General features: G+C 39.2%; 1 long non-coding RNA gene across 1 annotated transcript in view; it reads left to right on the top strand.

The window, feature by feature from the left end:
* LOC142856917 (uncharacterized) overlaps positions 1–25,943 on the top strand; it is a 387,814-nt gene that overhangs the window by 361,261 nt on the left and 610 nt on the right. The window lies entirely within an intron of this gene.

The following is a 25,943-nucleotide window of genomic DNA, read 5'->3' as shown; positions in this document are numbered from 1 at the left end:
CACCCTAAAAAGCATTATAGTGTTTCTTTAATGTGTTTAAAAATTCAAAAATGTTTTTAAAAGCCACTTAAAAAGTCAAAGCCAAAGCAAGCTAATGGAATAGGGTGTCATCCTTCAAGCTGATGTATGTTGCTTCCCCAGGTCTTTATGTATGACATTATGCAGACTTTGTTGGTATTTTTCTGAATTATCTTTGAAAATTCTGAAACACTCATTAGGCTCTCTTGACAGATACACGAATAATCCGTGAGGCTCTGCCATAGCTTAAAAAGAGGTCTTGACAAGGCGGAGCTTCCATCTGATGCATGGGGTTGGCTTTCTCTCTCTCTCTCTCTCTCTCTCTCTCTCTCTCTCTCTCCCTCCCTCCCTCCCCCCTCTCTCTGTCTCCACACTTTCCTATCTTTTACCCCCTCATACTCTCCCTTCATCCCCCAATTGCTTTCAGTTTGTTACACCCCTTCCTTACTGACGTTTTCATTTTTATATTTATCCTCATTTTCTTCAGTTCTCCCTAGTCCTATTTCTCATTTTCTTTTACTTCTAGGTAACTCGTTCCACATTCTGTAAAAAACTGCAAATATGTTTCCAACAGCTTTAAGTATACTTTGTTAGTCAATATGGTTTGATTAACAAGAGATAAAATTTTAATAACACAGAATAAATCATCTTATATGTTGTTAATAGAAATTTGATACATTTTCTATCAAATATGGCTTGAAATAAGTTTTTGGTATTTACTTCTTTCAAATGACATTTAAAGTTTTTTTAAATGACATTTGTTTGAAAAAGCTACATAGGAAGTTTATATTTCTCATAACTTTCAGGGTGTAACAAAATTTCTCTTTCTAAAGTGCAGAAATATATGTTTTTTTCTGAAAGGCTCTTTGATTTTTCACTCCGGTTGTGAGTCACCTCATGGGTGTGGGGAACTGAACCCACATCCTCTAGACAAGCAGCAAGTGATGCTAACTACTGAGCCATCTCTCCAATCTCCTTATCTCTAGTTGTTCAAATCTTCCATGACAGTAAAAAAAAATTTAGTTTTTACATGGCTATGTGTTATTTACAAAAATACATATATTCTCCTGGATTATTCTTATATTTAAATAATACTTATTTTTAACTGATACACAGAAGCATGACCCAATTTGCCAGTTTATGTGGCTTTGTTTGATGTTTCAATTCATGTTTCTGTTAGGTAATATTTAAATTGGGTTGCCTATGGTGATCTCCTCAAAGGTTCAGCCTTTCTTTGTGCTTAAAACATTCAAAACCCTTTCTTTTAATCTCTTGACATTATAGACAACATAAATGTTTTCTGTGCTCTTCTGCCATCCAAAAGCACCTAGATTATTCATCTACTCATTGACTAATGTCCCCTTTACTTCTTAACCCCTACTCTCCCTGGCCTCTAATAACTTTCTTCCAAGTGATAACTTACATGTATATTTTGTATATTCCACATATGAGTAAGATCAGGCAATTTCTATGTCTAAGGTATTTCACTTAACATGATCTCCAGTTCTATCTGTGATGCTGAAAATGATAAAATTTCATTCCTCTTATGACTGGATAGTGTTTGTATATGTATCACATGTCTCAAAAATACTTAATGATGGACATTAAATTTGTTTGCAGCTGGGAGCTATTACGAATCCTGTCTCCATAAATACCGAAGTGTCTCATCCATATACTAATTCCGTTTCATTTAATTCTCTCAGGAATGAAAATTAATGGATCCAATGATAGTGCTATTTCTAAACTTTTCATGGATCTTGCTATTGATTTCCATAAGTTCCATATCTGTTTGCGTTTCTGTATCTGCAATATTATTGCCACCTTTGTCTTTCTAATATTGTTCATTCTTGCTGGACAATGGTGACATCTCACTGCAGCCTTGATGTAGAATCTCCTGATTAGTGATGTTGAGGATATTTTTTATATGATTCTTAAAAAAAGTGTACATCCTATTTGAGAAAATTTTCTTTAGAGCTATCATTGACTTGGGGATGGGGAATAGTTTTAGGGCTAGAACCCAGGGTGTTAATGAAATTCTATTGTCCTGAGCTACGTATTCAATGCCTATTGCTCACTTTTTATTATTTAAGGTTTACTATTAACTCTGAATTCCATATATTTTCTGAACATAACCACTTGTCATATGTGTCCTTTGGAGATTCTTTCTCATGTTTACCAGAGTGCATCTTTAGCCTGTTTCTTTCTTCTAGTATAATCTAGTTCCTTTTGTTATTGTTAATGTTTATTAGTTTTGATTTTTGTTTTTGTCTTTTTCTTTTTTTTCTCTCTCTCACACACACATGCACATACACGCGCAAGTGCACACACACACACACACACACACACACACACATCTCTATGCATTCCTGTATCTAGCATCTTACAGTTTTTGCATGTAGATCCTACATCCATTTAGAGTGCTTGTTTAGCGGTTGAATGGCCCAGCTAGTCTGCATATCTGGGTATGGATATTTCATTTCTACTCCTCTTACTGAGAATGCTGCTATCTCACTCGTGTGTTCTTAGCCACCCATGTCAAAGATCAGTTTGCTCCATATGCATGGGTTCACTCCTGGCCTCTGTTCTGTTCCCTTTGTGTCTGTGCCCTTTTTCATGTCAACAATAGCTCTGACTATGAATTTCTTGGGCAATATGCAAATCTTGGGATTGTTGTTTGGCTTCTATAAAGAATGGCATTGATATTTCTATGCAGATTATACTAAATCTCTAGAAACTTTGGGTAATATGAATGTTTTAATAGTCTTGATTCTTCAAATTTATAAATGTCTTTTCTTCTTTTCCGTTTTCCTTTTCTTTCTTTTACTTTTTCTTTTTGGATGTATGGTTTTCTTTGGAGCCTGTCCTGGAACTAGTTCTGTAGACCAGGCTGGTCTCGAACTCACAGACATCCGCCTGCCTCTGCCTCCCGAGTGCTGGGATTAAAGGCATGCGCCACCACCGCCCGGCCTATGGTTTTCATCTTGATTAGTCTATTTAATAGTTTATTTTGTAGAAAGTCTTACCTCTTTTGCTTAAATTTTGTCAGATTTTTACGCTATTTTAACTGTCACAAATGAGATTGCTCTTGATATCTGGGTCTCATCATTGGCTCTGGTCGGGTGTGGCATGAACTCAGTGCCAGGCTTGTTCCCTACAACCTTGCTGAGTCTTGTGACGGGCTTTAGCTGGCCTCTTTGTGGTTTTCCTATTTAGGAGCTTTTGTTTTTTCTTTTCTTTTCTTATCTGGCCTTTCTGCTTGATCTTCTAATGCTATTATGAATAAAAACAATTGAAGTTGACATAATTATCTTGCTCCAGATATTAGAAAATTTTTCGCTTTTCCCTGAGTGTTAAAGTGTTAATTGTTGATTTATTAAATATGGCATTTATTATGTTGAGGTACATTTCTTCTATGCCAAATACATTTGGCATTTTTACCATATAGTGTGTTAAATTATATCAAAAGCCTTTTCTTTATCCTTCATTCCAGTAACACATTGTATGCTGTTTACTGACTTTTCCCATGTTGAACCTTCCTTGAATACCTGTGATGAATTTTCCTGAATTGTATTTAGATAGTATTTAATCTGTTTGCTATTGGATTTAGTTTTCCAATATTCAATTTTTAACTTTGTAGTTATGTTAATCAAGAATACTAGCATGTCACTTTGTTTCCTTGTTGTCCTTGTCTGGTTTTAATATCAAATAATACTACAGTGTGCCCAGAATAATCATGTATAGAATTTGCAGAGGGACTAGCCTTCTACAGTTCACCACACAGACCTTTTATTCTAAGCTTTTATCAAAGTTTCTTTTTATTATTCTTTCTGTCCCTTATTCTACTATATTCTTTTTCTATTCCATCTTTCTGATGTTTTCCTTCTTTCTCTTTCCTCATGACTTCCTTCTCTCTTTTTTTGTGGATTTTTCGAGACAAGATTCTACTTCTCACTTCTTTATATTTTTCATTACAGCTTTTATAGCCCATCAAAATCTTTCAAGCAATATAAAATTTACAATGTAGTTATGTTCTATTTTTCAAAAGAATGATTACAATGAATACAAATAAAAAGCAACATGTTTCTTATTTCCCTTACGTGGTAAAAACACTTTACGTATGATAGGTGAAAAACAAGTTTGCCCCAAGAAACATCATACTTTCATGTCCAACAACTTGTTATATATTAACAAAGTGTAAACAAGCAAGGCATTTTTCTCAGCCAGTTCTTCTACTGGCAGGCTGCATTTTGTGATTACAAAGAAAGGACCAAGCACTAATAATATTGATCCCAAAAAGAAATCTTATTTTAAAAAATCTTAAAAGAATCACAAATTTAAAATTTTCATATATGAAAAACCATCTATCAGCTCTCCTTTAAGTCCTTGGTACATACCCACTTATCAATAGCTTTTTATATCAGGAAGTTGAGGGCAGAAATGGGTACAAGGAATTAATGTTCACCTTTTATCACCAACCCATCCTAGCAAGACAGGTAGTTCAGCCAGCAATAACCAGGCTATCGTTGTTTTGGTTCCCTGACCTCACCTTGTCCCTTGGTCAACTATTAAAAGTGTGCCTTTTTTACATTGTTCCCCAAGATTTCCTACCTCAAAACCATTAGCAAAAATCACCTTAACTTAACCCTACCAACAATTCTATATGTCTAAATTTTTTCTAAAGGTGGTGGTTGAATCATTAATTTGCTCCAGCAACAATGCTTGGGAAAAGTCAATCACTATTATTTAAGTACCAGTAACTGTGCCCAGTGAGGGACTATAAAACCCCTGAGGGTTTTCATACAACCCAGAGATTATGAGGGGAGAGTGGCAAAGTGATCATGAAGGCAACAATCAGAGCTATGCTCAATGATAGCATGAGGTCCTCGGGACACATAGTCCTCAGGACATTATCTCTCCAAGGCTCACTCATGTGACCTCCCAGCCATGTTCCATGAGTTCTAATATTGTTTGTTGGTCCCCTCAGATGGCCCCCACATAGAATATTTTAAGAATAATTGATAATGGTTCTTGAAATATTTGGAAAGCTAAGGAAGATGACTCGGAAGTAAGAGTGCTTGATACACAAGTATGACAACAAGAATTCACATCCCCAGAACCCTCCTAAATGCTGAGTTGGCTGCAAGTACCACAGCCTCAGCACTCCTAAGGACAAGCAACAGGACGATCGTTCTGCTTAATGAATGCAGCCTAATTCCAGGTTCATACAGCGGAACCCCCACCTCTTCCTTTGGCCTCTAGTCATATACATGGTTGTGTACAATTGCACACACACATATATACACCACACAAAGACTAATCATACACACAAGGGGGAGGCAAGAGAGAATAAAATAGAAACAAATAAATGGATAAAATATTGGATGGAGTTCAGAGTGAAGCCATCTGGCTCAGGACTTTTCCTTAGTGGAGAGATTTTATAGCTGGCCCAATCTCATTGCTTACTTTTGATCTGCTCATACACTCTGTTCCCTCAAGGTTCAGTCTTAGTAAAGGACCAAGTCAAGGAATTTGTCCAATTTTAGGTTACCAGATCAACTGAAGCACAGTTACTTTAATGTTTTAAAGAAGAGAAGTTGAAATTGATTTGTTATTGAAATCTTTATAAAAATATGATGCGTGAACAGCTTTGCTTAGAAGTTTCCCCTTTTGTTTCCGTGAAATCTTGTTAAGATATAGTTTCTTAAGTATGCTTCCTCTTATATCCAATTTTCTACTTAATTCCACCCCACAATTTCAGAATTATGTAATTCCTCTGTTATATTGCTAGAAAAGGTAAGCATCCTTCGCCTGACATGGTTTGCTGCTGAAAGAGGGGCTAGGTAGGATGGTCCAGGGATTAGAACCATTAGGAAAGGGCCAGCTCTTTTATCATAGCACATCACTCTTGAGCCACCGATCTATTGGACACTGAGTTGGTTTCACAACCCCTGTTGTGCCACCTCCTCAAGAAATGCCTCTTCTACCCATGACACCTAAGTGTCAGTCCACAGCAAAGGAATCTTAGGAACGGCTTTTGTACCCTGCCTGGGCTCCACTTGCTTTTTCAAGGGTGCTTTCAGGGTAGGCAGAGGCTTGGTCACAGATGTTTGCTGTGGAAATGTACAGACCTGATTTTTATCCCTAAAAACACGGAAAATGGCCTGTCACTTGTGATCCTAAGTGTATTGCACTTGTACTGGGAAAGTAGAGAGACCGGTGAATCTTTGGGGACCACTAGCCCATCTGACTTTATATAACTGGTGAGGTCTAGGCCAAAGACAGACTATCTTAAAAAATCATAATGTAGATAACCTTCAAGGAACAACATTGGAGAGGATTACCTCTGACTTTTACATGTATGAGTTCTCTCTCTCTCTTTCCCTCTATCTCTCCCCCCCTCTCTTACAAACCAACCTCCTTATATTTTTAGGAAAATCTGTCTCTTTCCATGAGTTCCAAGTTATTTTAGCATTTATGCTCCATACCTTCCCTAAAACTCCATCATTAAGCCTGTCATAGAACACAATTGTAGAGATCTCTGTCCCAGTTTCAATTATCCAAACTGTACATACATCATCATGTGTAGAAATGGATAGCGTCATTAGTGCTCTACAAATAGAAGACATTAATGAAAAGTATCCTTTGCCAGAATGAACTTTTACAAGGTTCTCTCTTCCATGCTGTAGGGATAGGTACCTCGTGTTTGACCTGGCAGTGCAACTGAGAACTAAGGCACACATACAGTTAACATGTGAGCAAATTCATGACTCAGAGGCAATAATAGTATTCAGAGGAAATAACAGACCCAATTTCAGGAAAATAAGAATTTGTCTAACTAAAGATATGCTTAGGGAAGCATACAGAGCAATGCAAATTTGGAGCCCTTGTCTTTCCCTGAATTCTAAACTGCTTGGAGGCCTACTGTGTGCGTTTAATAAGATGCCTATTAAGATTTATATGAAACCCATGGAACTGTGTATCTCTAAACATACTTCTCGATGCATGAAGAGTGGCTGACCAATAGATTTAAAGTACGTCTAGAGGGGCTGGAGAGATGACTCAGGCATGAACAGGACTCCATGCTCTTGCAGAGGATGTGGGTTTGGTTTCTCTTACCCATTCTTATCCATTCATGGCTCATAATAGCTTGTAACTTCAGTCCCAGAACATGTCTTTTTCTTTCCTCCATGATCATATGAGTAGGGCATATGTGTGTGTGTGTGTGTGTGTGTGTGTGTGTGTGTGTGTGTGTGTGTGTAGGAAAAGCACTCATACCTATAAAAGAAAATGAAAGAAATCTTTAAACCTAAAATAAAATGGCTTCTAGAGCCACTAGTCTGGTACCTGAGAGTAGCACCAGACTCAAAACTCTGGTTTCAGTAACTCAGAACTTCTTCTTTGTTACCTGGGGTAAGGTTCTAATGAGATAGTTATTGAAGCATTAGCAATGCACAGAGTTTTGTATAGAATGCATTTTTCCTTAGAGCCAAGAGTTAGGCTTATTTTGCATTCCAGTAATTTGGAGCAAGATAGCTTCTGAACATACAAAGCAGAATACATAGCAAAGGACGGACACTCGATCAACAGCACAAACGGCTCTCACACCTCAGCGCCGACAAGAGCACGTGTGTGTGCTGTGTCTATTACCCCTGTGGATCACCGTCAGTTTATTTTTTCTTCTCACTTTGAAAGCTTTCAGTTGGTATATGTGCTACTTCGTTTTTGGCAACTTGAGCCAAACTGAGCCTTATCTGGGAAGAGAGAACCTCAACTGAGAAATCTACTCAACCCGATTGATTTGAGGGCAAGTCTGAAGGCTCATTTTCTTGAGCACATTAACGCAGAAGAACCCAACCCACTGGGATGCTGAGCAGGTGAAGCAGGGCTGTGAATGAAAGGTAGCTGAGCAAGTCAGAGGAAGCAAGCCAGCAAGCAGAATTCCTCCCATGCTTGCTTAACTTTCTTCTTTGGCTTCCTTTGAAGATGGGCCAGTAAGCCAAATAAATCCTTTTATACCCATATTGCCTTGGGTCTGTGTTTTATGACAGTAACAGCGTATAATCTTTGTAAGTAGGGCTGTGTTTCCCAAAGACATTTTCTATCACATACAGCCTATACTTTGACCATGTCCACTCCTATACCTTGTACTTCCCCAGCCTCCAGTCTTCCTAGTCACCTTTCTTTCTCTGGACATTTCCATTGCTTTGTTTTCTAGTATGTGTTTGTGCACATGTATATGCATGACCCAGTGCATGTATAGTTGTGAATGCCTTGTATATACACATGTACATGTATGACCATGTACATGTAAATGTCTTATATGTGCACATGTATATGCAAGACCAGGTGCGTGTATAGGTGTAAACGTCTTGTATGCCCATAGAGTACTGAACTTTGTGTAGTTCTCCACTTTATTTTATTTTTTTAAAGTTGTGTGTGTGTGTGTGAGTGTGTGTGTGTGTGTGTGTGTGTGTGTGTGTGTGTGTGCTATAGGAGTTTTGCCTGAAATATGTCTATATACCATGTGCATACCTGGTGCCTAGAAAGGCCAGAAGACTTCACCAGATCCTCTGAAAATAAAATCATAAATGATTGTAAGGAGCCCTGTGGGTGCTGAAAATCAAACCTAAGTCCTCTAGTGTTCTTATCTGCTCAGCCATCACTACAGCCCCTGGATAGTCTCACTTTGATTTTCATGCCATATAAATAACACACACATACACACAATAAAAAGAAACATGTAATGTCCTTTCTGAGATTGGCTTGTTTTTTGCACAATATGATGCTCTGTGCTTGTATCCATTATCCGGGAAATGGAATATTTTCATTCTTCATTATGGCTGAATAAGACACCATTGCTACAAATACCATATTTTCTCAGTTCATTCAACTGTGGATGGACAGCTAAGCTGAGTCTATAACGTGGCTATTGCAAAAGGTGTTATAATAAATATAAGTATACAAAGATTTCTGTGGCATGCTGACATAGAATTCTCTGGTAAATACCAGAGAATGCTTTAGCTGGGTTGTACTGTGGTTCTCCTGTTGGGATGGTTGTTGTTGTTTTGTTTTGTTTCATTTTGAGGGACTCTGTACTAACTTCTGTAATGGCTTGTCCAATTTACATTCCCTATAGCAATATGAGGCTCTTTCACCCACATTTTCGCCAGCATTTATTTGTTTTCTGTTGTTTCTTAATGACAGTTATTCGAACTGCAAAGGGAGGGAATTTTACCATACTTTGATTTGCATTACTCTGATAGCTACGGATGGTGTACATTTTTCACTTATTTAACTGGTTTTATCTGTTTTAAATGTCTGATTAATTAAATTTTTATTGGTTGGGTTATTTATTTATTATTTTCTCTTTAGTCCTTTCTCCATACTAGATACTAATCTGTCAGACACATGGTTGCCAAATTCTTCCCCATTCTTTATGCTGTCTCTTCACTCAATTAATCTTTCCCTTTGCTCACCAGAGGCTTTAAGTTCATGGATTCACATGTGTTAAATCTTTGTTTAAATTTTTGGAGCCAGTGAAATCTTGTTTTAGAAAGTCTTTGCCTATATCTATCTCAAAATATTTTCCTCCTGCAGCTTCAAAAGTTCAGGTACTGCATGAAGGTTTTTGACCCACTTTGAATTGGTTTCTGCACAATGTGAGAGATAGGTGTCTAGTTTCATTCTTTCACAACGGTTATCCAGTCTCCCCAACACCATCTTTTAACCAATGTATGTTTGGAGCATCTTTTTAAAAATTTAGGTAGCTGTCACTGTGTGGGTTTATTTCTAGGTCCTCTATTCTGTCCGGCTTATGGACTTTTCTTTTTGTACAGTACCACGCTGGTTTTGTTACTGTAGATCTCAAGTATAGCTGAAAATATGGCATTGTGCTACTGCCAAAATCATTCTTTTTGTTCCAATTGCTTTGGCTGCCTGGAGTCTTTTGTGCTTGCATGTGAATTTTTAGGATTATGGTTTTCTGTTTGAGCAAAAAATGTAATTAAAATGTTAGTGGGAATCAGACTGAACCCATAGATAACTTTTAGCGATACAGCCACCAGGCCTTCCATTGCACGAGCTTGAAAGGTCTATCTATGTTCTATTAAAATGAAGAGTGTTTGTTATGATGTTTTCAGGAGTTTACTCTTGAGGTAGGGGACTGACACAATGGATCAATGAGAAAAAAATAATTGTTTGCTGCCAAAAACTCTTGACCACCTTGGTTCTACCCCCGGGTCCCATATTGGAAGGCGAGAACTGACTTCTCCAAATAGTTCTCTGATATGTGAACATGAACACTATTTTTAAAAGACTTAAGTAATACATTTATTTTACAAAAACCAATCAAAATAGCTGGTATATATGTTTCACCATTTCTTATGTACTAGCCATATTATCTCATTTACTATCCTAAAATAATAGGAAGTCACTGTCATAATCTACCCCTGTTTGAGGTAACAAACAGAAATGTCTGTGAAGGTCAAGAACTCAGAGACAGTAACAGTGATTGCACAGCACAATGGGTGTCCTTAATGCCATCAAACTATATGCTTAAAAATAGTTAAGGGTGGGCAAGATGGCTCACAAGGTCAGGGCACCTACCCTCAACATTGGCATCCTGAATCTGATCCACTGTGGGTCTCACATGTGCATAGGAGAGAATTAACTTCTAATTGTCCACTGGTCTCCATGTATGCTCCACGGTACATACATGCTCCCAGACACATGCACAACAATTCAATAAATATACAAATCTGGCTAAGATGGCAAATGCCATGTTATAGTCATTCTACCATGGTGAAAGCAGTAAATATGACACTAATCAATAATTCCAGGGAAAAAAAACCATACAGTATGGGATTTCTTAAAGATTAAAGTCACCACAGGGCTATGATAATTCTTTCAGACTAGGAAAGAAAGAGCGATTCCTAAAACAAGTTCCCCATTTGCTGACTACATACTTTGAAGCAACTAGAAACTGACGCTTACAAAAACTTATTGATTGATTGACTCTTAGCTAGAGACTTCCTGGACATGTGACATATGCAGGATCGCCTCACAGGATGATGTGTTCACACAACAAACAGAGTAAAAAAGGATAGCTAATCCTTTAGTTTCTAATTTCAAAGTTCTTTGCTTGATAGGAACTTTTATGGAGCACAGGAAGTTGCCAAACTCGAATTATTCACTAAACTCTTGAAATGACATTGGATTATATGTGTTTAAGCCATGTTCTAATGAAAATATAAATGATCCTATAACATTTGCAATCTAATCGGAATTCATCTTATAAGGGCAATCTCCAAACACATTTGCTAATTTTGTTAATTATATCGCTCTCGTTGACTTTCTCAGCTCACTTTCACTTTTGGTGAAGAGACACTTGTGACATTTAGTGTTTAATGTCGTTATCTTTCCTTCTGAGATGGGAGCGAATATTGTTCAGGGATTCTGAAACCTAATGCGAGTAAGTGCAGGATATAGGTACATCTGTTGACTACATGCATGCTAAACAATCATCGTTGCTAGGGAATCACAGCAATCTAGGGAAGGGCAGCGCACTAGGAAGAAATGGTCCAAGAGGGTGAAGGGCGGGGGCGGGGGGGAGGTGTGCCTGGGCAGATTGCTTTGCCCAGCATGCTCTAATATCTCTTTCCAAAGTGTATTGGCAAACGACATCGAGCAATCTTGATAAGGCTGATTTAATTAAAATGCTGTAAGCATAGGTCTCTGCCTTTGTGAAAGAGAAGAATTCCGTCAAAAGAATTTTATTACAAACCTAGCAGGATTTTTTTTAATACTTTATTCTCTTGTAGCTATCCCACTGCTCGCTATATGACTGGAAGTATGGCCCAACCACTCAGTTCTTAATAAGGGCTTTTAAAAATCACAGCATGTTCTTCTGTCCCCAGTACAGGATGAATGTGACATCAGGGACACAAATATCATTACCTTGATAAATTACTGACGGCATAATGATTATGGAAATTGTCATCGACTGATCATCAGTCACAATTTATTTCAAATCAATGTCTACGATTTGTAGAGTGGATGGAAGTTTTATCCAAACCCCTCTGGTGGAGTGCGGCTCTTTGAAGCTCAGTTTCTCAGAAGAACGTTCCAGCGCTTTGGTGCGTCATCTGCTGTTCGTGAAGGGAACCTCTCAACAGTTCCACGGCCTCAAGCAATCCAAATTAGTGGGCTACTGCACATGCCTAGGCAAATTTGTGGAGAAAAGCAGTTTAATTTAAGAACCAGTAAATGTGCACACTGCAGAATCCATCCCAAGACAGTTTCCTTCCCCCGCTTCTCCAACGGGCAGTAAAAGATGATGGCTGACTTTACTATGCCATTAAGTTGCAAGTAAATCAGTGCAAAATCATGGCACAATGGCAGGTGTGTCTTCAAGCCAATTTAGGTAGCAGGATTTTGCCTGCTTTTGTCTGACTATTGCTAGTGCTTCGTTATTTTTGTTTTTCTCCGCACGTTTAACCTCTCAAGTCATTTGAGGTCAGCAGGGTCCAAGCAATCAATCTTTGCGGTGTATTTATATACCATTTGTCTAATTTTTAAGTTCGTCATAATATATCAAGGTCACAAGTTAACCCATGTCAACGCTAGCTGATGATGAATGTATATAAGGGGACGTCTGTCCGCCAAGCCTGCCTCCTCAGACTCAGATCATCCCCAGTATATGAGCCACTCAACAGGTACGGTGCTCTGATAGAAATACAGGCAAAGGTAATTTTTTAAAACCGCATCTTCAATTTTTGCTACTTTTCATGAGAACTGAAATAATCGGTTGCATATCCAGTTTTATTGGCACAGAGAAGCTGATGCAGAAAATTATAAAAGGAAACAAACATGTGTGCACTGAATTCTGTTTTCATTTTCTGTTATAATGATGGATTTTTACAAAATTTGTGTATATGTATATGTCTGAGGGAATTGTGCTCATGTGTGTGGGGACCTGTGAGGGCAGAGACATTGGGCCCTCTGGTACTGTAGTTAGAAATTGTTGTGAGCTACATGACATCAATACAAGGAACCTAACTGAAATCCCTTGACATAGCAGACTATGCTCTAAACGCAGTTTTAAAATGTTTGTATAATTGTTTAATGAAAGTAAATTAAAATTAAATGTATTTTGTAGCTTGTCATGGTGTTACAAAACACGACAAGCTTTCTTTGTGTTTTCTGTAAAGTTTAGCAACAGCAAGACTAGTAATAATGTTTTAAAATTTTTATCGATTCTTTGAAAATTTTGTACAATGTGTTTTACTATTAGTCCTTCATTATATAATTTTACTTTCAATTTCACACCTGATTAGACACTTAGCAGATGTGTTCCGCATAGCAGCACAGGCTTGGTCAGCAGAGAAGTTAAAGTCGGCATATACCACTCTAAATGTATCTGCATGGCAAATCCCCAAATCTTAATGGTAAAACAAATACAATTGAAACATTAATATTAATATGCATGTAGTGTATCCGTTATGAACAAAGTGTCCTGATCAGTGTCACGGGGCATATCCCGGTGTCACTCTCACGTGAACCTTCCCCAGAAAGGTTGGACCCATCAATTTAAACTGAAGAGAACGAGAGAGAATGCCTGCAGTTGGAAATTGGAGGGGGCAGATCTTTTTAAACTTAAGATTGTTAATCTTCACGATGTACGAAAGTCCTGGAAACAAGAGATGCTTTTTGCTTCTGTTTTTTTGTTGTTGTTGTTTGCTTTGGTTTGGTTTGGTTCAGTCTTTTTCTAGTTGTTGTTGTTGTTGTTGTTTTGAGATAGGCTTTCCCTGCGTGACAGCACTGGCTGTTCTGGAACTTGTTTTTAGACCAGGCTGGCCTCAGGAGGTCTTCCTGCCTCTGCCTCCCAAGTGTTGGGCTTAAAGGCATATACTACCGCACCCAGCTGTAAATCAGGTCATTTAAGGTGATTTTCCTTTTGGGATATTCCTATAACTGGTTTGTGAATTGCTTATTCTGTTAATAAGTGTCCACCAAGGGTTGTGAGAAAAAAGTGAGGAAACGAGGGAAGGGAGTAAAGGGGTGGATGGGAAGGGGAGAAGATGGAGAGAAGTCATACTTCCACGTTCGCTTCTTTCTGTGGGAAACTGAAATATCTTGTTGCTTATCCACTTCTGCTGGGATAGACAGGCTACAGAGAAATATGGCAGGAAATAAATATGTGAGCACTGAGTTCAGTTCTATTTTGTGTAATAATTTTGATGGATAGTTTTCTCAAAAAAAATTAAAACATTGGTCAACAAAAGTAGAGTCACGATTCTACCAATTCCCCATGTTTGATACCACGGTGATGAATGCTAAATTATTCCCAATACACTTTTAAGTGTCCCATCCATACGGCATTCTGGTCCTTCAATTGACACTTCTATGAAGACTCACCAGTGTGACACAGTTCTGCGGTCACAAATTTATCTATAGTCTGCACACAGCTGTTACATTCATCTTGAATCTTGGACCTCTGCTCTGGACGTACTGGGAAAAAGTCAGTACCCATCAGTGAGTGGCAAATTTGGTGTCTGTGAGACCATCAGCATCTGGGTAGAGCAGGAGGCAACACCAAGTTGTCTTTTATTGGTGAGTATTTCAAGTTTAAGTGTTCATTTGACAAGTATTTACAGACCCCCTGCTTTTTTTGGTGGAGAGACATAAACATGGCAAGGAATAAGCTACATGAATAAGCTTATTTCAAATATCACCAATGCCTGTTAGGAAATTAGGTGATCGAAAATTGTGGGAGGATTAGATTGGGAAGTTTAGAAAAAAAAATGTTACAGAAGAGAAATGATCTAAAATGAGCTTAGGAACAAATCAGGAAGAAGTTTGGAGGTTGGGGAAGAAAGTAAGTGAGAAGACGGAGCTTCCAGTAAAAGGAAGAACAGGGTATCTGGAGGGCTGGAGGGGATGAGGTCTCAGCAGTCACAGAAAGAATGTAGACTTTCCTCGTGTGTGACAGGGCAGCCATTGGTGATGCTGGAGAGCAGGGTACTGTAATTGCACTTCCGTGACAAAAGCATGACTGTCTGCTGAGAAGGAGGAGGAGGAAGAGGAGGAGGAGGAGGAGGAGGAGGAGGAGGAGGAGGAGGAGGAGGAGGAGGAGGAGGAGGAGGAGGAGGAGGAAGAATTATTGTAGGAGCAATCACTATGCAGTGGCAGCTAGAGAGGCAAAGCCAAGTCATTTTGCCGTGTGCTAGACAACCAAGGGATTTGATAACATGGTGCCCTTGGCTGATATGGCACTTGAAATGTGTTTGATTGGCATTTGTGTGCACTGATAATCTCCATTTGATTATAAAATACATTGTGTTTATATTTATAGATTGAAGATTCAACGCAAATACTTTTGCGATTTGTGTCAGAACATAATTATTTCTAAAGGATACTGATGGGGAAACTGACTGCTGGGCTATCGCTCTGGGAGCAACAGTATGACTATCACATCACACAGGATACTGTGTAGAAATGGCAGAGCATGCAAGGAAGGAGGAGGTCAACTCCTGCTCACATGTGACTTACAGTTTTGTACAGAGCTAGGACATGTGACCGATCAGGTTGTTACACCAGGCAGCATTCTCTCATCCAAACCTAAGGACTTGTGAGGGAAGAAAGAAAGAAAGAAAGAAAGAAAGAAAGAAAGAAAGAAAGAAAGAAAGAAAGAGAAAGAAAAAAAGAAAGAAAGAGAGAGAGAAAAGAAAGAAAGAGAGAAAGAAAAGGAGGAGGAGGGAGGGAGGGAGAGCGGGCAAACAGAAGGAAAGAAAGAAAGAAAGAGAGAGAGAGAAAGAAAGAAAAGGAGGACGGAGGGAGGGAGAGCAGGCAAACAGAAGGAAGGAAGGAAGGAAGGAAGGAAGGAAGGAAGGAAGGAAGGAAGGAAGGAAGGAAGGAAAGAAAGAAAGAAAGAAAGAAAGAAAGAAAGAAAGAAAGAAAGAAAGAAAGAAAGGAGTCAGAGGAAAAGAAAACCAGCAAGCCTAAATCCTATCAAAGGAGTTGGACCAGACTGGAGCAGAGAACTCACAAGAGCCACTGTGTTATAATGGAACAGTGGGAATGAGGCAAGAAAAGAAAATTGGAAGCAGATTGTAGAGGGCTTAATACCTGATGAGGAATGTAGACTTTGTTCTGTTGGTATTGGGCAATTCTTACGGCGTTTGGAGGGAAGAAGGCACGTGATGGAGAGGTATTTGGGGAGATTAACCCAAGGGCTGTGTGCGGGCCAGGAGATGACTCAGAAAACAGCTGTGAGAGGTGACTAGACTTGAGAGCCATTTTGATTTGGCTGGCTCTGAGCTTCCAAAGTGAAATCATTGTATGACTATGTCTGAACTCCCTCTCCCGCCTCGCTCCTTTTGAGCTCTCTAATAAAGCGATTGCTTCTATCAAGTCCTTCGTGTAAAATTAAAACAAATAATCCCCTTCCACACATACCCACACAGGAAAACAAAAACCGATCCGCCCTTTTCTCTGTTGTTTTCTTGATTCATAGTGACAAGCTAAGTAAAAAAGCTGACAAGGACATAGCAGAAGCATGGGAAATTATGAAAACAAGCGAGTGTTTGGCTAAGGAAATGTTTATCACTGCGCCTCTCATCATTATGAGTTAATTACAGGCTCTCAGCAAATACCCCATTGTGAGCTCAGAGGTGCAATATGTTTCATTTGAAAAAGTGAAATACTGCTTTCCTTTCCAGTGTTCGGTTGCGGTTCCTGCTATTTTAAGGCTACTCAGTGGTACCAATGTACGTTGACAACCAATTATCCCAGCATGCCTTCCCAGTGTATTTTAACTATAATGCTTTTTAAAAGCTTGAATTGCAAAAAAAAAAAAAACAAAAACAAAACAGAGTTCTGTCTTAATTGATCAGATGTGCATCTAGAGTTGTCTGAACACAGTATGTGCAATATCTGAATAAATTATAAATTAATTGACTTCCGTGAACTGGGGAGAAAGGAGGCACACCTGTTGGAAAGAGAAACATGGAACTTCTTCCTCACAGAATTTCCCCCACGCTGTTTCTTTTCTTCACTTCTGAGAAAAGGTCATGTGTAGTGTTGGGATCTGACTAAAGCCGCGAATAAAAAGGCACCCATAGGCTGTCCTCCGTAAGTTCTTCATCTGGTTTACAAAAAAAAAAAAAAGCAGTTGCTAAAGATTATTATTATAGCTGTGAATGGTGTAAATCTCAGATATTGCTGACACCGCCATATTCTTTTAATTGTGTGTGTGTGTGCGTGCGTGCGTGTGTGCATGCAGTGCCTCTGTACACACATGCTCCTGTGGATGTGTGCATGCAGTGCCTCTGTACACACATGCTCCTGTGGATGTGTGCATGCAGTGCCTCTGTACACACATGCTCCTGTGGATGTGTGCATGCAGTGCCTCTGTACACACATGCTCCTGTGGATGTGTGCATGCAGTGCCTCTGTACACACATGCTCCTGTGGATGTGTGCATGCAGTGCCTCTGTACACACATGCTCCTGTGGATGTGTGCATGCAGGTACCTGTGGAGGCTTGGGGTCAACCAAGGCATCTCTCTCAATTACTCTTTACTTTAATTTTTAGGGCACTTGGGCTGGATCTCATTGATTAGGCAGCACACTGGCCAGCCATTAAGCTCCAGGGCTCCAACTGTCACTATCAGCACTGGGGTTGCAGAGAGATATCAATGAGGCTGGCTATTGTGTGACTGCTAGGGACCTGGACTCTGCTACCCAGGCCTGTATCATGAGTACTTTTCCATCTGAACCATCTCCCCAGCCCCTACACCCCATTGTGTTTGGTAAGCTTGATCCAAAAGTGTGCAATGCCATCTTCCAAGCAAAAAGTGACTTTCAAAAGTAAAACATTCCCCTGTTCACATTATCCTACTGTCTGTTAACTGCAATCGTTGTTTAAAGCCGGCTTCTATGATTGATCCGGGCACAGAGCCGTTGCTTCATTTACTTTGGTTTGATTTTTTTTTTCTCTTGCTGTCCCAGTTGGCCTCTCCCAAGTAGGAAAGTCAGACAGTAGTTACCACTGTGGAAAGAAAAGATAAGCTGAAAACTGTGGGGTGTATTTTTTTTTTCCTTAGACTCCTTTGCCAAGTGTTACACAACTGTATCGAATTTCTTTAGACGTTGATAATGAGAAACAGACACTTCATGGAAATATAACCAAGAGATTTGCAGTAATAGATGATTTCAGAAAGACACATGGTTCTAAATGGCACTAAGATTATGAGCTTTAGGGTTCGGAATCTTTCTTTTTTTTTCATGTTTGAGTAGGTCCTACGGTTGATTATCAGGTTGAGGAAGGGCGGAGGCCCTGTCTGCCGATTATAAATGTGCATGTGTGTAAAATTTTCACACATAATATAATATTTCAAAGTTATTTTTATGGAGGCTCAGGGGTCCCAGAACTTAAACAAAACCACTGATGATTGGCTCCAAGAATTACTTAGAAGAAATCATAGTTATTTTTTACATCCCAAGGAGTCATTTGCAGACTTTCAGGCTACAGATCACATAATGTTTATTTATTCAGCTGGCTTTGGAGATTTGAACAATATTTGGAAGCACACGAGTCTTTGCCCCGCTTAATAAAAGTATGCTCAAAGGTATAGCTACAGCCTTGCTATATCCAAAAGGTTCCCACACGCAGGGGTGGGTATTGGTAAAAATGTAATTCTGAAATTAAAAGAACACAAGTCCAGAAAAAAAAAATCACCTGCCATCATCTTTAAGAAATCTTTATCAAGCCCTACGTCCTCTATGCTACAAAGCTCAAACGTATATTTTACAAAAACACTGCAAAAATGTAACTTGCATTATTCTCTCTGATCATCTGTAACAAACAAGACCTCATCCATCTCCTAAGAATGATATTTAACACGAGCCGTGTAATTTAGTTGGTATTAATAGTAAGCTTTATGTTACAAAGTCAGCTCATTCGCTTCTACAAGAGAAGGTGCAGTAAGTATTTCATGGCAATGTCTCCTGAGGAACATTCTCCTCTCGAATGTGAAGCAATCCTTCAGTGTGCGTGCCCATCAGAAGTCTTTAGCAGATGTAAAATGCATCTTGTTTTTACTGCCTTTGGATGGATAAGGAACTCGAGATGCAATGGAAATATTCATTACATAGACGATACGCAACAACAAACCTGGGAGAGCTGAAGATTTCCATCATATTTCTTTGGTTCTCATTCCTTCACTTTCTTATTTCTATCAAAGCTCCTAAAATTTCCAAAGTCCATGACTGGTCAAAATGTCTTTCTTCCATAGTTTTCAATTCTTTTTTTTTTTTTTTGCAAATTTTTCACAATTTTATCGTCCCCTAATCTTTTCTTTGGTTAGTTTGGCGATGGCTTAAAGGATCCATGTACATTTAATTAGTAACTGTATTGTAATACTACTGACAAATTTAGCTGTGTATAAAAGGACTTCTTCAATATTAATTTGTCTGGTGGGGATGAAAACTATTATATTTTCTGTTGCTGTTTTAGATGTTTTGAGCATTATTACTTGGTCATTCAACAAAGAAGATATTTAAATAAACAATAGGTCAGGTGGTGGTGCCCTAACACATGCCTTTAATCGCAGCACTGGGTAGGCAGAGGCAGGAGGATCTCTGTGAGTTTGAGGCCAGTACGGTCTACAAAGCAAGTTCCAGGACAGCTAGGGCTGTTACATGAAGAAATCCTGTCTTGAAAAACAAAACAAAAGGAAACAAAAAGCAATGAGTTTTAATTAAACAAATTTATCACACAAACATACATATATGTATAAGAAGAAACTATCTTTTCTAAAGAAAAAAAAGTATCTTTTCTAAAGATACTTTCTAGACAGAACAATGTATAAAAAGCTGAGGGCCATAGTTCACCATATACTAATACCATAATATTCTATAAGTCCTATAATTTTATGAAAAATAATAAAAATTTAAAATTTCTATCAATTCAGCTGACACGCTGGAAGTATTTTCATTCCTTTTTCTCCCATATCTTTTTTGTTTTGTTTTGTTTTTTTCGAGAGAGGGTTTCTCTGTAGCTTTAGAGCCTGTCCTGGAACTAGCTCTTGTAGACCAGGCTGGCCTCTAACTTCCAGAGATCTGCCTACCTCTGCCTACTGAGTGCTGGGATTAAAGGCGTGCGCCACCACTGCCAAGCTTCCCATGTCTTTTCTAGTATTTTTCCTGCCTGTTTTTTATCAATCCAATCTACTCCTCTACACTTTGTGAGTTAAAATGCTTGCTGAAAGGTGGAATATATACTAAGCTTTCTCACAAATCAAACTCATATGAAAAGCAAGTGAAAAAGGAAAGGAAAAGCCTAACATGTTGTTAGGTCTTACAGTGTGCCAGCACTGTTAGAGATAGATTTTATACATGTTTTCTTAGTTTAAATGAAATTATTTTAGAATTGCTATCTCGTTCTATTGTGTATGAAACTGTGTTGTATTGTTTTTAATATTATTACTTGATTATTTTGATGATTGGAAGTATATGCCCAGTTTAATGCAATAGGAAATAGCTTTCGGGGAATAAAATGTAGAGTACATAAAATATAAACAACAATGTATTTTGACGGTAAGATACTATATTCCATAAGAAGCCAATGCATCCATTCTTATTGACGCTGTCCTTGGATGAGAGTATAAGCGCGAACAAGAAAAGTTAAGTTCAGACATCAGAACAAAAGCACAGAGGAATTTCCAAAGTACATCAGGAGAAAATGAAAATAAATTCTGTGTGCTTTGTAAAAACAGCCTAACTATATTGGGGGTGTGGTTGCTGATTTGTACCGACTTTTGCCTAGGTGATTAAAAAAGACTGCTTCAATCATAAGCCAAAAAGAATAGAATTTGGAAGCAGACTGTTAACCATATTAATTTCACCCGTTGCAAGATGAAGTAGATGCTAGCAATAACCATGTTTCTTCCTTTGGATTGTGTATCTTCCTGGCTGAACAGTCATGCTTCTTCAAAGAACCATAAGCAATGCATTTTGAACAAAATCACAGTGATGCTGATACTTTTGTGAAGATTCATTAATACCAACTACTAAATAAAAATGTCAAAGACACAGTAAATATCATGCCTAAAAAGCATAAAGAAATGCTACACTGATTTGAGTACGAATAGGAAGTGAAGTTTGCATTCTGAGAATAAAATGAATGTCTGGAAATGGGCAAAAAGTGGATTAGAAACAAAGATGATAATGGATCTCATGATATCTGGAGCTGCTCTTTGGCAAGACTACCAAGAGGTTGACCGTTATTTACATCTCTTCCTGGGGTATCTAAATCCACAAACCTTTCCTTTCTAAAAGTATCTGGTAACAGCCAACAATTCCTTTTTTTTTAAGTGGAATGTATTTTATTTTCCCTCGGAGGCATTAACCTGGTCAGAAAGCTTTCTGTCATTCTCCAGTCCACCGTGGCAGGGATCTGAGAAGCCTCAGATGACAAAAGAAGAAGAGGGAAGACCACTTATTCTCTGGGAGGCAGTTTAAATAGCTTGTGGGACCATTAGGGCATTTCTCTCCCTTTTTTTTAGATTTATTTATTTATTATGTACACAACATTCTGCCTCCATTTATGCCCACATGCCAGAAGAGGGCGCTAGATCTCATTACAGATGGTTGTGAGCCACCATGTGATTGCTGGGAATTGAACTCAGGACATCTGGAAGAGCAGCCAGTGCTCTTAACCACTGAGCCATCTCTCCAGTCCCCAATTCTTTAATAAGTGTCACATTCATGAAGGATTTCTTTTCATGCCCAACTACCATTTTGTTAAGGTCTCAAATCTTTGAACTGTTTCCCTTAGGAAGAGACATACCTCTATATATTTAGACTCAGCAAGAAAAATAATAACACATATCTTAGCAAGAGCAACCCAATAACTAACTTACCAATAGTACAACAATTGCACAATAAACCCAAATGATAATCAAATATAAAATCTAATGATAATGGCATAAATATGTTAATTCAGGTAAGTTTGTCTACAACCATGACAAATTCAAAGCAGCAATACTAGCCTGTGTCCCTCCTTACATTTCAGGAATTCTGATGATGTTCATGTGAATCTATAGAGCAGGAGCACATCCCAGCTCTCAAGCATTGTGTTGCAAGTAGATATCCAGGCAGAATAATGGCTTAGCGCTATTAATTCTGGTCATGTGCTAATATTAGTTTATAAACTGCAACGTCTACTACCCTCTCAGCAAATATAAGTAAATACTCATTATCATTTATGAAAAGATACATGATTCCACTTCAGAAGGCTAGATACCATCGCACAGAACCTTCAAGTGCCGCTAAAGTGGGCAGGACAGGCTTGAGTTTGAGGGACTTCAGCAAGGATTCACTGGCTATGAACTGGAGAGAAAGATGGACCCTCGATGGCAGGTCCATTTTCACCTTTATTCTCTCGGGTATTAAGGGTTATACAGCTGAAACACCCAAGCAAGAAAGAGAAGAAGGAGGAGAAGGACGAGAAGGAGGAGGAGAAGGAGGAGGAGGAGAAGGAGAAAGAGGAGGAGGAGAGGAGGAGGAGGAGGAGGAGGAGGAGGAGGAGGAGGAAGAGAAGGAGGAGGAGGAGGAGGAGGAGGAGGAGGAGGAGGAGGAAGAGAAGGAGGAGGAGGAGGAGGAGGAGGAGGAGGAGGAGGAGGAGGAGGAGGAGGAGGAGGAGGAGGAGGAGGAGGAGGAGAGAGTTTCATTTGCCTAAGAAACTAACAGAGACCTGTCTCCTGCTTAAAAATACATCTTCCGAGCCCCACAACAGGAAAGCCAATGTGAGGAACTGAGTTGATACAGTGTAGTCAGCCTTTGTTTCAACCCGGAGGTAGAGTAGGACACAAGGAAGCCAGTCCCGGATGACAAAGTACCACATGCTTTGTGTCAGATGTGAAGTCAGTGAAGGGACATGAGTATAAAGGGAACGTATTAGGGTGTTGAAGAGCAAAGGAGAAAGCGTGAAAAACAGGGGCAAAATATTTATTTTGTACATGTGTGGAAACGCAATGGATCCCCTTACTTTGTACAAGGAAGAAGAGTTACAAGGGGGCCTGAGAGGTCAAGATATATGAGCACCAATTCGGTGTAGTAGACAACTTGCTCTTACAGGTTTCAATTCATATCTTAGCTGTCAACTGTCCCAGGCAAGACCCAATGTGCAGAGAAGTCTTAACTAGCATTCACTGCTGTATAGCCATTGCTCTTTTAAGCTTCTCAGAGGAACAGCCTCCCACAGCAGGGTCCTTGAATTAACAGCATTAGATTAGCAGGGCACATTTTCTGGTTATTGTCCTCCATTGGATCACCAGTGAAGTGACTCGATGGGTCCCATCGAGGCCTGTGACACCTACATGTCCAAGCATGCCAGCTGTCTGTACAAAGGAAAGTGTGCTCTGATGTGAAATCTCTCCATTTTCGTCCTGTTAACAAGTTCTATTACATTATGCAAGTGTTACTAAAGTCAATTTACAAGTATCTTTGCCCGCGTGTGAGGCTTGCTGTTAGGAAAAGCATTTAATATATTTCACTTGAGTTGCAAAGAAGGCCATGATGGTTAATAACTAGCAAATATGGTTTTGGATATTAGCTTGGGAAGAAGAATTCATATCTTAATATCTCCTATCAATGGCTGTGGTTCTAGAATAAATCTGATGGAAAGACTCAGATTGCAGATTTGAGATTTTATTTCCAGGGAACCCTTGGACACATCTTAATTTGGCTCTTGGTTAGTTTCCCCTCTTCCTCTTCTTTTTCTTGTCAGTATGTTGAGGATGATGGCCCCAAAGGAGACAGGGGAAAGGAAGACATATAGACATTATGTGCTGGTCGTTTCAGATAGCTTAGGCACTATATAAGTAATTCTAAAAAAAATATCTTGTCTAGTTGACTCTTGGATCCTCTTTGTGTTTGATCATAGACACACTGACAGGCCATCCTCACAGGCTACAGAGCGTGGTGAACATGAGGGCTTGACTGCTTGCTAAAGCACTTTCCCCATTGGTGAAACTGGCAGTGACCTTAATCAGTGACTCTCTTTGCTTTTTAGTGCTGACAGAAATAACCATTTTTTTCTACTCTATTTTCATCATAGACTTTTCCCCCTGATCTTCAGATATAATATATGTCCCAACGTCTGTAGTGCTTCAGAAATCTGCTCAGAACTCCTCTGGCTGTACTGCAGCACCCCTGATGCACCCTAAATGTGTATGCGAGCAGGCTGATAGGGAAAAAAAATCTCAAAACACCAAAAAATCTGTGAGCACTGGAAATGGACAATCTAGGCAAATGTCCATTTCCTTATGACTGTTTATGAAACTGCATAGGATACAAATTGTCCCAACAAGTTTCTTTAAATCTCTTCTATGTATCTGCAAGGAAAATCAAATTGCTAAAACCTAAAAATAGCTTTGCCAAGATAAGAGGTAATAGCCAGAGATGCTTTTAAGTCACTTGATACGTAGAAACCACAGTTCTGTTGGCATGGCTAAACTCAATAGTACCCATAAGTGCCACACACTAACATGCCATGTCTATCATCTGTAATTTTCTGAAGCATTGCTACCTGATCCATTTTATTTGGAACCAAGCAGTATCTGTTTTTGTGGTAGCCGAGGAGGTTAAATGAGTTAACGCTCACAGATCTTCTAGAAGAGTGCTTCATGCTTCCCCAGCAGCACCGCTCGTACTCATCTCTGTGGACTCCCAATTGTACTGTGGAGTCAGGGTTTGTTCTGGCTACGGGTTTGCCCCCTTGCCCCACAGTCAGCCTGAGTCTTCTGGCTACACAGGCACACCCAGGCCATAAGGGAATCCTCACCTTCTAAAGTGGAATGGGATCGGAGAGTCCTCACACCGAGTTTAGAACTCAGCACTCAGACATTATTCTGTGCTCAGTCCTTTATCTTAGACCTGACGGATCGAAGTGACATATTGCACCATGCAGGGCCTTGGCATTTCTTGTCCACAAAACTCTAGGTGGCTTCAAGAAGGGAAACATCTGAATCCCTTGCAGGAACCCCTAGTGTACTAAATTAAACCACCTGCAGAGAAATGTGGTACACTAAATTTAATTATCTGCAGAAACAAACCCTGGTATACTAAGTTTAATCACCGGGAGGTACTCCTGATGTGTTGAGTGTCACTGACACACAGAGAACATTCAAAAGAGCCATTCATAGGAATAATTACCCACCATGAAATAATATATCTTCATCGAGGGTAACTTCAGAACTCTTAACGTCTATTCAGCACAGGAAAATACAGATTCTGGCAGATTTTTGCTACTAATATATACATACAAAACCTGAGTATAATGCAAGCTCCATTGCCCCATAGCTTTTGTAATTACCTTGGCTCTAACCAAGTCAAGAAAAAAAAAGAAACTATCACTTTCCAGCATGCCTCCTGCTTGAATTTCACAGCATTCCAGTCTCAGGACACAGGCTCCTTTCTGAGACACACCACTTTATTTTCCTGATGCCAGGCTCTTCTGAAGATTGCTCCCTCTCCCCGATGACTTCCTAACCCTGCCCGTAAGTGAGTCTGTCCCTCTTCCTCTTCTTTCCATGTTCCTATCTGTCTTCTGCCCCAATCTTATTAGATGTCATTGCCTTAATAGTCCCTTCCCTGCAACTCAAAATATTCTCTCTCTCTCCATTGCTCCACTACAGACTCTCCAGAGACCACTACTCCTTGTCATTATAACCCACTGTGTCAGTCAGTCTCAATGAAGACAGAGGCATGGCTCAAACCTTTTTATATTCACTGCTGAGTGCCCATCACCTTGCTACCAATGTATCTGCAATATAGGAGAAGATTCAGTGTCTTGTATGAAAAGTTTCTTCAGGGTTCCAAAGCCTTTAAAACAAACATTTTATCAATCTGATATGAATTACA

The sequence above is a fragment of the Microtus pennsylvanicus genome, chromosome 9 (assembly GCF_037038515.1).
Source record: "Microtus pennsylvanicus isolate mMicPen1 chromosome 9, mMicPen1.hap1, whole genome shotgun sequence".
In the NCBI taxonomy this organism is placed as follows: domain Eukaryota; kingdom Metazoa; phylum Chordata; class Mammalia; order Rodentia; family Cricetidae; genus Microtus; species Microtus pennsylvanicus.
The sequence above is the reverse complement of the archived record's forward strand: the minus strand, read 5'-3'. Positions and strand labels throughout refer to the sequence as shown.